Source organism: Corvus cornix, chromosome 3 (assembly GCF_000738735.6).
Source record: "Corvus cornix cornix isolate S_Up_H32 chromosome 3, ASM73873v5, whole genome shotgun sequence".
Taxonomy (NCBI): Eukaryota; Metazoa; Chordata; class Aves; order Passeriformes; family Corvidae; genus Corvus; species Corvus cornix.
Window position 1 is genome coordinate 28,527,938 of NC_047056.1, and position 12,144 is coordinate 28,540,081.

Sequence of the window (12,144 nt, forward strand, 5' to 3'; positions counted from 1 at the left end):
ATCAGCCCTCAAGGATAGTCTCTTCTGTATCTTTTGCTGGCAAAGGTACTCAGTAAGTTTTTTTCCCCATGTTATTCTTCACATTTTGGAGGATTTCATGTAAACATGCACAAGTACCTCATTATCCTGTGCTAGGGCTCTCGTTATAGCTTCTCTTTGTGCAGCCTACAGAAAGGTTAGGCTGCCTGATTTTCAGAGGTCTGCTTGACCCATTGTTTGCTGCCTTGGATCGCTTGGAAAAATGTCTGCACTCTACATAAAAGGCTTTCAGAAAGTCACATTGAATTATCTATTATATACTATGTGTGTACATATATCTAAATATATATAAATAGGTGTTCATCTGTGCATATGTGTGTAGAGTCCCTTTTGCTTGTGTAGCTGTGCAAACTGCCTTACCCTGAAGATCTGCCAAAGAGAAGCCTTCTGCAAAACGTGCGCTGCAAAAATCCTAGGCAAGCGCTCTGTTACAGTGAGTCCCTTTGTGCATGTGCTCTTACAACACATCATCTCAGCCTTCTCCTTCCAGACTGAATCTTTCCTCTTGAATCCTCTCTTCTTTTCAAGGGCTAAGTATGCTTCCAAATAAGGACATTAACCTGCACAGTTCTTTCCACACAGGAAGAATATTGGCCTGTCTGCTGAACATTTTAACAAATGTTTTGGGTTCTTTGGCTTTTTATTATTCTGCGTGACACCATCTGCTGTAGATAATTAACTTGTCTACTTCAGTGTGCTTTTTGTAGGCCTCTCTCTCTCTTAATTTTATGTTCACAGGCCACAATACTGCAAGCAATATTGGATTGTAGCTCTGCTGATGCAGCCTCTTGTGGCTCCTTCTCTGACCTGGCAAGTACTCCTGGCAGAACGATATTCATGGATCAGCTGAGATGCTGGGAATTGAAGGCAGTTGAAGGCAGGGACTGTAGCTTTACTGAGTACTAAACCTGTGCTGGAGGCTGCACATAATGAAGAAGCTCCAGTGCACTCTTCATGAGGGGCCTAAGCCAGTGGCTGTTTTGGCATTAATATTATCGTCATTTTTGCTTGCTACCAGTGCTCCATAGCAGGGACACATTACTCCAGTTCCAGAAGCAAAGGGAAAAATTTTCTGCAGTTGTCTGCTCTCATTACAGCCTTAAAGTTGTCAGAGAAAGAGATTAAGGCTGTGTCGTTCTTGGTTTTTGTTGCTGTCTTTGCCAAGAAAATGAGTTGTCACAAAATCTTAAGACCTAATCTCATCTCATTAAGAGCCCCTCTCAGCCTAAGACTTAGGGGAGTTTTAATGAGAACAGACATTGATGCAGAATGAGCGTGTTCTCACTGAGGTTACTCCAGTGGCAATCTGCATACTTCCAATTCTTGGCCCTGCTGGAATTTAGAGATATGTTTCTACTGAGTGGCGAAAGTGAGGCATCCATTCTAGGTTCTGCAGCCTCCAAATATTCTTTAGGGCACGAAATGAGTGATATAAAACCATCAAGCAAAAAGACAATACCACGAATGAATGTCCACTTTATTTACATATAGACAATGTCTGCCTGAGTCTTTATGTGCACAGAGAAAACACATTGTTAAACAATTCCTTTGAATATGCAGTGGGCATATAACATGAGGTTTTTGGTCATTGAAGATGGGAGTGGTGTCTTCACTGTCAAGACCTCCTTACCAATTACCAAAAGTAATTCTTAAAACTATGAGGCCCACCTCTGTTTGGAAAAAGCAGGTATCTCTCCAACAGTGATTGTGTCTGGGAGATACTGTCAAAGTCCAGTGCCTAGAAATGTCCCGTGACCTCTTGGGACCTGCTGTACCACATTTCATGCATAAGAGGTTATACCCATTGTTGTAGAACCGTAAATAGATTGTTTACAACATTTTCTCAGACTAAAAATGGCTCAAACAGTGGCATGGGGCTGCCTTGGAAATATGTAAGCATGAAAGGAGTTGCTGTGTATTTCTGAGATGTGCTCACATCTCAGCTGCCTTCAAAGTAGCCCAGGGATCTTTGTAGGTGGAGCAACAATACGTCTTTAGCCATTTATTTTCAGTACTCTAGTTGCATCAGTAACCTGACTGTGATCATAAACCAGCCTTTTAAACTCCAGTTGGCTAAAGCCTTAATCTGAATGCATGCTGTAGGCTCACAGACCTCGATAATGACAGCTGGCAAGGTATGAGAATGCTTGCTTTTTTGAGATGTAGCACATGAATGGCTGCATTAAGGCGTTAGCTCAAAACTACATCCCATGGATCAACAGAAATCTGCACGATTTCTTGCTCTTTCCCTAAATGACCAAAGCAAGTTATGTCTTTCAGAAAAGTTAGTACAACCTTCTGTATGCAGTTTCAATCTTCCTGCATCTTGGTGTTTTACCTGCCTCCTGATTTGGGTGTTTAAACTCTGTTTTATTTTATCCTTAGGTCATTTAGGCTGGTGTCAACAGTTCAACCATCATTAAAGCTTCTGTAATGCCTCTAGTGTCTAATGCATTAGCAAAGCCTTTACCAGGGCTATACAGGAACTGCTCCTGTGAGCAGATAGGAAGGGACCTACACTGATCTTCATTTTGCTAATGCTCTTTTGGCTATGTGACTTAGTGCTGAGGCTTTGAAAGTAAAAGGTTAAAAATGCTAATTTCTTGCTGGATCTTCAAGTCCAACAGCCTTAAATATAGGGCATTTAATCCATCAAGGGACTTCTAAGGTTTGCCCATATTAAACATCTGACCACCAATATGTTTTAAGTGAAGGTGGAAATTAGATTTAAGTTTTACTTGAAGGCAGAGAACAATAACAAAGTCCTTTTGGTCTTTTAGCCTTTATAAACATCATCCCTTATTCTTGGTGCATATTCTAAAGAAAATGCAGCATGAAACTGAGCTCCTCATTTTGGTCCAGGTCCTTAGCCTAGAAAATGTCGCAAAAATCGCAAATGGTCAGTTAGGCCCTTCAGATACAAATATTCATCCTCATCCAGTGGAATCATGGAGATCTGTCAGTAAGCCAGAGTAGTTGTCCTTTTATTTTCAAACTGTAGAATTTACAGTAACCAAAGGCTTGGATATAACATCAGCATCAGTATACAGTCAGCTGAACTTCACCAGTCCTTAAGCTTTTTCTCACAATGGTTCTGTGTACCACAGACTGACATGAGAAATCTGGAATGCCTTTAAACCTTATTCTGCTATACCTTTATGTGAGCACTCATACCAGTATGAGTTGAAAGTATGATACAGGTGATACTAGCTGCTCTACAGTGTCCCACAACACATAAAATGGGTAATAAATCATGTTTGGAGTTAATTGGGTAGGTACCACAGAAAATATGACAATGGACGTATGTTTCTGTGTTTATTTACCGTTCTGCCTTCCCTTCCAAATGTTCATCCTTGACCAACCTAGAAATGGTACCTTCAGTGAATATACTAAAATATATGGACTAAATATACTGATCTTCTTGACATTAAATTTTATCCCTCAAAACAAATAATCAAAAAAACTAGTTTTGATAGACTTCAAGTCAAGAAGGTTATCTGTGGAATTCAGCATGTGAATAAAAATGTGCTATAGGAACATTACAGGCTATTGCATATATATATATGTTCCAAGATGTTAAGAAGCACTGAGAGGTGGCCTGCCTAGCAGGAAGAAACTTTCCCTAAATTTCAAAATGGTTTCTAAGCTTAGTGATGGCTGGAAACAAATGACTGGTGCCTTCACTAAGTGTAAATTGATGCTCCTTGCTGACAGAAATCCCCACTGAAGGTAAGCAGGTTGTGAAGTGCAAGGTGAGGCCTCAGCTACTCCAACTTTCTTTTTGTGTACCTATCACAAAGCTCATTCTCTGCTTATGCTGTAAATATGGGTAGGTTACCCGTGCCCATGCCAGAGGTAAACATGGTGAGAATCCCTGCTGATACGAATCCTTCTTCTGGCTCAGCAGGACATCTCCAATTAGCTATCATTTCCTCTTCTTTTTGTTTCAAAGTCAAAAATAAAGTGTAGCCTAAAAAAGTGAAATAGCTATTAGATGCCCCAAAATAAGGATTTCTTTTTTCTTTTCTAATTTACACACATACACACTTCCCTGTTTTCAGCCTGATTGAAATTTTGTAATTTATTAGTTTTGCAGGAGTATATTTTTGAACTTTTGCTGACTTCCAGCTTCAAATGCCAGGGAGCAGCCCAGGGAACTTAACATCCTTCCTTGTGTAGAGAAAGAAGCCTCAGTCTGAAGGACAACAGGTCCTTCCTTTAATTTGAAACCAGGTCTGGTGTTCTCAGGAGGGTGTCTTCATTCTGCTAGTGCAACTTTGGCATGCGCAGGACAGCAAACAAGTGTGAATGCAAAGAGAAGCAGAAATGTTTCAAGGAGAGACGAGCATGTCAAAGCCTCAGACTTCTTTTCATTTCCTTTGATTAGCATTTTCATTGCACTGGAGCAATCAATGTCAATCAGGCCACTTTGGGTGGGAAAGAAGGACAATATTCCCTTCAAAAAGACTTAGGAATGAGTGATGATATGTTCAGATTGACTGATCAAACACAAGAAACTTCCATCTTTCTCTAAATGTTTTGCTTCATTGGCAACAAAGTGATATACATGCACATAATTAATAATGTTAGTAGAATTTAGTGCCATTCTTAATATTAGAAACAACTTATTTATAGAGGTGACATTCTATTCCTCATGGTACTTCTAATGCAGGTACACAACTGATATAACTGATTTTATAATGTTAACAAACATTTAACAGCCAACGCAGTCATGAAGTAATGTGGTTATAAACATTTATGTGGAATGTTATAAACTCTCACGAAAAGGTAGTGAACCAATAGCTGGAGCTTAAATTGCACACATAGACACACACAAACACACAGATGAAATGAAAAAGAAAACTTTTGCGAATGATGCTTTTCTAAATGTTGATGTGCATGTGCTATTATTTATAAAATATGAATCGTGATGTTGACAATGTAAAGCTCCCGTTTTAGAACCACATATGTTTTGTCTTAATTTAAAAAAAATCCACAGGGCTCATGTAGAGCTACTTGTAAGGACTGCACACTTTCCAGCCTTCCTAATTACACTGGCGTATGGCCACAGAACTAATCCTCCTGAAGAGCCCTCCTCCAGCCACAGCCAGCTGTTTTGGACAACTCCCACTGGAAAATTGGAATCCTCCAACAAAACAAGGAGGGTGACAGATCCAAGCTGAGGATTAATTCAGCTGGGGCTAGAAGCACATCCTAGAGACAGAGATTCTTTCACCAAGTGTTTAAATAACTGCTCAATTTCCCTTGGGGTGAAGTTGCTTAAATTTCATCACTTCTGCTGAAAATTACCCTTGATAGGGTTATCTTGAGAGAGATCTCCCAGGAAACCATGGCCAAAACTACTGGGGGATTTAAGAATTAAAGAAGCAGCATCAGAAATTCCCCCAGAACCAATCAGGACTTGAACAGCTCCTGGCTGGTGACAGAACACCCAAAACCCCTGGGAAAAGCACCCACCCCCAAGAGGAACATAGTTTCCCCTGAGCAGAGACCATGGAGTGATCCATCACCTAGCACCAAATCCAAGGGGTTTCTCTCCAAGCTCTCTGCTCCCTTTCTCTGATCTGCAGGATGTGACCTACTTAAAGCCAGCTCTAGAGAGGAGGAGGGGAGCTGATGTCAGCCATGCAAATCAGACTGATTTATATTCTGATGCAATCAGCCACAATCACGAAATCCACTTAGCTGGGTGAGGACTCCAGCTACTTTGTTCAATTACACAATTATCATATTCCATTTAATCCCCAAATCAATTCCTGTATTTAGAATTATTTAAGATGCTTCAGCAATTATACCTAATGAGGTTCTATCAGTAAAGTAAATAAATGATGTGGTGTGCCAATCAGATGGCAGCAATGCCAGCTGAAGGAAAAGGAGCTCCTAAGTCCTCTGCATCATGCAAATGAGTGTTTGGGTGCTATAAAGCCATTTGCTTTTGCATTGGTGAGAAGAAAACCACCGAGTCCAGAAATGTCATTAACCATTCAATCATTTCAGGGCTGTGCCACCTTGGACACCTGCAAAGATAATGACTGCTCTTTTTGTTGGTTAGTTTGGCCACTTCATTTCCCTGCTTAATGTTTATAAAAGGCTCTGAAGAGATAAAGCAGAGAAGAGAAATGTCTGATCTTCCCATAATCAGGATCAGCTGTTCTGCCTATAGAGAGAGGTTTTCAGACCTGTTTCAGAGGAAGAGGGGCAAGTAAGAGTAGACCGTCTTAGACTGGAGAAGAAACCTCCAGAACACTCCCTGCTCTCACAGGAAGCCTGTGCAGGTTCAGTGGCTGGAGCTGTATGACAATACCCCCTCCAACTTCAGGCAATCTTTTTTTTCCATAGACAGACTGGACTGTTTTAGGGTCTTCTGATGCACTCTAGACTTCACTGAACCTGTTGTTGTGTATGGTCTGTCTCCATCAGGATTATGTTTTCCTGTGGGAAAAGCCACCAATTTTGAAAATACCATCTCTGCTTTTTGGCCATTTTATTTAATTCTTGCAGTTTTTGCTTCATGTCAGCTAGAATATCTGGCTTTCAGGCACAGAAAATTATTTCTTTATGGCATCCCATTCTGTCTTGCAGAGCAAAGGGCTTTAAAGCAAATGCCAAAGCACAACTTTCTACAGCTTGAGCTGAAGAGTTATTCCTTCAGCTTGGCATACAAAGCTATGACATTTTGATTAAAAAGAAGCTTTTTTAAAAAACAAAAGCTATTTTATAATCTCCCACACACACGGCATTGAGAAAAAGTAGACCTAAATGACTGGATAATGTCTTTTTCAGCTGCTGAGCACAAATACTATGCAAACCTACTCCTCTACAGAACTGCTGCGAGGGAATTACTGGAGAACACCATGTAATTACTGGCTGCAGTAACTGCAGTTATGTGTTAGATTTGACAAAGTCATTAGAGCTGGTGGGTTTAACAGTCACCATGAGACAGGCAGAGATAGTAAAGTATCATCCCTGGAGCTGGGGCCTGAGATGTTAAACCCACAGCACCCACAGGCACTGTCAGGTGGTCAGTGCTTGGTTCTCTCTCTCTCCCCCACTTGGCTAGGGATGGGCATTGTGAGAAGATGCTGCCTGGAGTCTTTTCTGATCAAGCTCATGTGCCCAAAAAAGCATTTGTTCCTTTTTGGTGCCTGTTTCTTCCCCAGGGAAAAAAGCAAAATAAGCCTGAAATTTGTTCAATTTAGGCTGGTATAGGTCAGGAATTACTCACTGGACTCAGTGTGATAACTGATATCAGCATTTTGTACCCTACCCAGCACATGTAATTAAAGAGCTGATGGTTAGCAGGCAATTGCATTTAATCTGTGTTCCCATAATTTGCAGTGTTACTGTGGGGGTGATTCTCTTTTGCTCTCAGCCTTTTATTTGATCTTCCTGCTGGACATTGAGAAAGGATCTCAAATGACTGCTCTGTTTGCAGCAGAGTGGGCTTCCTGGCTGTGCTGTCCCTGATCCCAGCTCCTGCACAGCCCTGGCACAGCACTTGGGCACAGATGAGCCTGAGGCCAGGGGCTGCAATAAGTAGCCTCTTGGTAAATTTGGATGGAACTTTGAGCAAACAGGTCTAGTGTGAAGTGTCCCTTCCAACCCAAACCGTTTTATGATTTTATGATTCTATGATTCTATGATTTGCTCCTGAAAGTTCAAACCCAGGTGGATGTTTCATCAGCTCCTGCATTTAGTGGAGGATTCACAATTAAGTATACTTTCCTCAGGCCTTTGCAGCAATCTCCAAATTTACCCTGACCGAGCTGACAAATAATGGGATTGGAGCAAAGAAAATAAAGGGTTGGACCACTTAAAGAGAGGAAAGTGTCTTGTACTTAGAAGTTGATCTTCTGCAATCTGACTTGTGACAGGAGCAAAGTATGGTGCATTTTTGACTTTCGTTGAGCATTAACGCAACATGGGGCAAAACCCAGATTTCCTAAATGAGGGGTATTTCAAAAGAAAATGTGAATTCACCAAGAGACAAACAGGAAAGAGGAGTCAGGGAAAAACTGATGAAACTTTTCAGAGGCCACCAAGAGACTAAGAATGTTGCAGCCAAGATACCCTTGGAGAAATGGCGAACTCCTGCCCTGTTCCCATGCCATAGTGAAAAATCCTCTGTACAGTGGCACCGTGTCCAGCCATTCAGCTATTTCCTGCATGCATCTGACTGTGGTACAGCACATCACCAAGCCACTGAACAGAGGTAACCTGTCACTACATTTGGATTTTGGCATCATGGGTTTTGGGAAACAAAGAGGCAAGTTTTGGGGTAGGTTTGTCTCCTAAAGCGACAGCTGGAGTTGGAAGAATTTTGCCCATGGAGGATGCCGAAAATATGGTGAGGAATATATTGTGTGCTGATCTATAGCCTACAGATGATGCTGCAGTCGCTCTGGCATAGTTATTAAGAACCAGCCCAAATGATATTAATAGAAGTAAAACATTACTGCTTAATGATACTGTGCCGTTAACAAAATGCCAATAATGGCAGGATGGCATTACATATATAGATTAGCCATTGAGTGTCAACAAACTAATGAGTTATATTTATATCCCTGTCTGATAATGTTTATCAGTTGGGGAAAGCAAGGGAGACTGTATGTTTTATGGGCGGTCTAATATTAGAAGTAATTGGGGTTTGTGAGCCAGAACATCTCCCTCCATTTAATATGATTGTTACAGAAATCACATGCTTTTGATGGCTTTGCTCTGAGGCTGTGTGTGGTTTAAAAAGGGCGAAAAAGAAAGAAATGTAGAAATGACTGATAAGTCAAAATGTAACCCATTTTGCCCTGTGTATGTTCTTGTAATGCTTTGCACTAATTTTTCCATCTGAAACAATCATTAAATGCTTCTTATTTTTTGTGTGTTCTCAGCTCAGCTACCTCAGCTCTCTCCTTTCTTCTCTGCAAACTTTTATGAAGGCCACTCCTGAAATGAAGATACTACACAGATTTATGAATGCCAGAACTTTATAAAAGCAACCAGCCAGGACGACTGGCAGCGAAGCACATTGTAGAAAGTCTTCTCAGATACCCAGCAGCATCCTGAGCAGGGCATATCATTGCTATGCAGAAATCCTTTCCCTGACACTTAGACTTCAGTGCCTCAGTGGAAACAGGATTGCTGGCACCACAAAGGCCTTTGGGTGCTACATGAATGTGAGTCATTTACAAACACCTCAGAGATGTGTGTGGGTGACCAGTGCTTAAGAAAAACCTAAGCAGTTCTTAAATAACCACAGCTGAATTTCTAATGCCATCACCTTAGACATATTCATTTTTTAATTAAAACCAGTTTGAATTAATGCATGAACAGTGCTGGGGAAGGGTCTGACACTTGGAAGGCCCCCTTGGTAGGGAAGTGTCTCAGAAATAGAACATGAACTCTGTCTCTCTCTCCTCTCTCTGCATGTTGGAGAGAAGGACACTTGATGAATTGGGTCCCTGGGGGAATCCAAACAACTATTTGGTACCTGTTAACCTTGGATGTGGCACTCCAGGGAACTCATGCAATTAGACCACTAGGAAGCTCTGGTGATCCAAAATGAGCATGCTGATTGATTTTAAGTGTTGGAAAGAATGTTGCCTGTGCTTCTCACTGAGCCTTGAATGCCAAATATCTACCCAAAGTGGGTTGTAGTCCAGCTGGTCTCGCCCTGAGGTAATCTGTCATAATCTGAAGTCACTCAATGGCTGTAATTTATATGAGATGATAACTTCAGTCCAGCCAGAGACATGTGTTTCCATGATGAGAAGTGACCTTGTGTCTTATTCTCAACAGACAGGTGTAATATAAATGGTTAGACAAATCCCTTCTGCTTGCAATGCCTGCTGCCTCTGGATGGAAAGCAGGGGAAAGGCTCTGGAATTGAAGCAAACCTGTCTCTCATCATGGTGCATCATGGTGCTGTGCCTCTGCAGGAGCTGGTGTGGCATCCGCGTGTTGTCTTCCTTGCTGCGCCTGTTCTGGGTCACATGGGAATGTTGGTCAGGCTCATCCATGGCTACTGGCTTTACAGCAGTAGGTTGTGTGACTTCAAGGCAAAAGGGAAACACAGCTCTTTTCACTCCTAATATCATCCAGCCCATGCACAACTGATTTTTATAATGTAAAGTAAAATGGCACCTGCAGTGTCAGACAGATTTCCTGAAAGGCTGAGAGAACCTGTCTGTAAAAGGTTTCTGATGGTAACTTCTGAACTGCTTTCCAGCCCCACTTACTTATCCTGTCATGCTGGACCAGCATCAGCCCCTGAGGGGAGATGGAAAATGCCTGATCTGTTTCTGCACGTTGGTCCCGAGGCATCACATAATGTTCTCCTGTCACTAGCACAGAAGGCTGCAGTTGGCAGGCATGTGCTACCTATGAAAGCCATAAGATATATGAATGCTGTGGGGGTGTCTGACCTTTATCTCTGTGCAATGATGGGGACATTTATCACAGATTCTCTCACTCTCCACACATTTCTATAAAAAATAATGGGGCCCCGCATGGGTGCCTCTAGTCCTTCCTTGCTTCTGAGAAGTGATAAATGCAACAAAGTAGCTAATTAAACATTTTGCCTGTGTGGCATTCACAAATAATTGAGACTTCTAATGATAGTGCTGTGATAAATGAAGGAGTTAATGTATTCTGATGGTACCCAGACAATGTGGATAAAATGATCAACCTGCATCTTGTTTTCTCTCCCTAGCATCCCTTTTTTCCCTTCCGGAATTCCTGTTGGTCCTCCAGGCAGACCAGATCAAGGAGCTAAAGAACCAGAGATCTGTCCCAGCTGGGTATCTCAGTGAGAAAACTTAAAAATATTAGATGTCAGGTCATGATCCTCCTGTGCTCCCAGCGGATCCTGCCCCTGGGAAGAGCATTGGCCCCACTGTGCCTACAGCTTCCAGAACCCCTCTTCAAAACCACTTGTCTGTACCAGAGTACATAGGGCAGAAAGGAGCGTGGTAGAAGATAGAGAAGAAAAGACACAGCTACAGACTCATTCAGGCACAAGTTCAGCTCACCATGCAGCCAGCTAGACAGGAGGAAATGGAATCACCATCTGGCTGGAGCAATATGAGACTTTTATTGTTTTCCTCTGTTACTGACAAGCTAAATAGAAAAACTGGGAGAGAAAGGATATCTGGTGAACCTTAAGGGCATAGTCTGCTCTGCTTTGTGTCACTGTAAATACTGGCTTGAGCTGAATGAAACACCCTGCAGATGCATCTGGGTGTAACCTACTGCAGAATTTGGCCCTAGAATGCTGTAGAAAACCAGATTTTGCTGCAGCTGTGGGGTAATATTGCCAAAAGAAATGTGTTATTTAAGCCCTGTGTGGCATTTTTAATAAGAGTCTGTGAGTAAATATGTTGCTCTAACTCCTTCCTGGTGCGTGCATGAATTTAATGCTCAAAGAGTGTGTTGGCAGAGCTGGAGGCTGAATTCTCTTTTCAGAATGTTCTAATACCATCATCAGCACTGCCACTGTCCCCCCAATGAGGCCTAGCAGTATCCCAGGGCAAAGACTTTCATCCACAGGATAGAGTTGGCCACATGAAGTCAATAGGATGATAATTGTGCCTTCTCCATCCTTCCTTCTCTTCATCTCCGAGACTCTGTAATTCCAGATTTCAAAAATGTTTCCAGCCCAGTACTTTGCTGAATTCAAGCTTGTCCCAAGCAGAGTAGTGGTTTTATCAAACCAGTGTTTTCCACTGAAAAGCCGATTGCAGTGAAGCATTTCCAGACAGATGCAGTGAGGACATTCATTAATATATGCCTTTGGGCCTGTTTTATTTCAGATGTCAGAGGAAGATAAATGCTCTAAAGTTCCTCCTGCTTCAGGTGACGTGGTTGGTTACTATTCCAGCAGAGCCATGCTGGAACTGAGACAAAATGGGATTGTGGAGATCGAGGCAGGAGCTCAGTAGCTGATGGCTAACAGACACTGCTACTCTTGGTCAAATGCACGCTGGAATTGCTGCTGCTTTCAGAGGCAGCAGGTGCAGGGATGGTGTGTCCTGCTTTGAGCCAGGGTGGTTCTGTCTCTCCATGCCTTTATCTGCCAGAGGTAAATGCAGC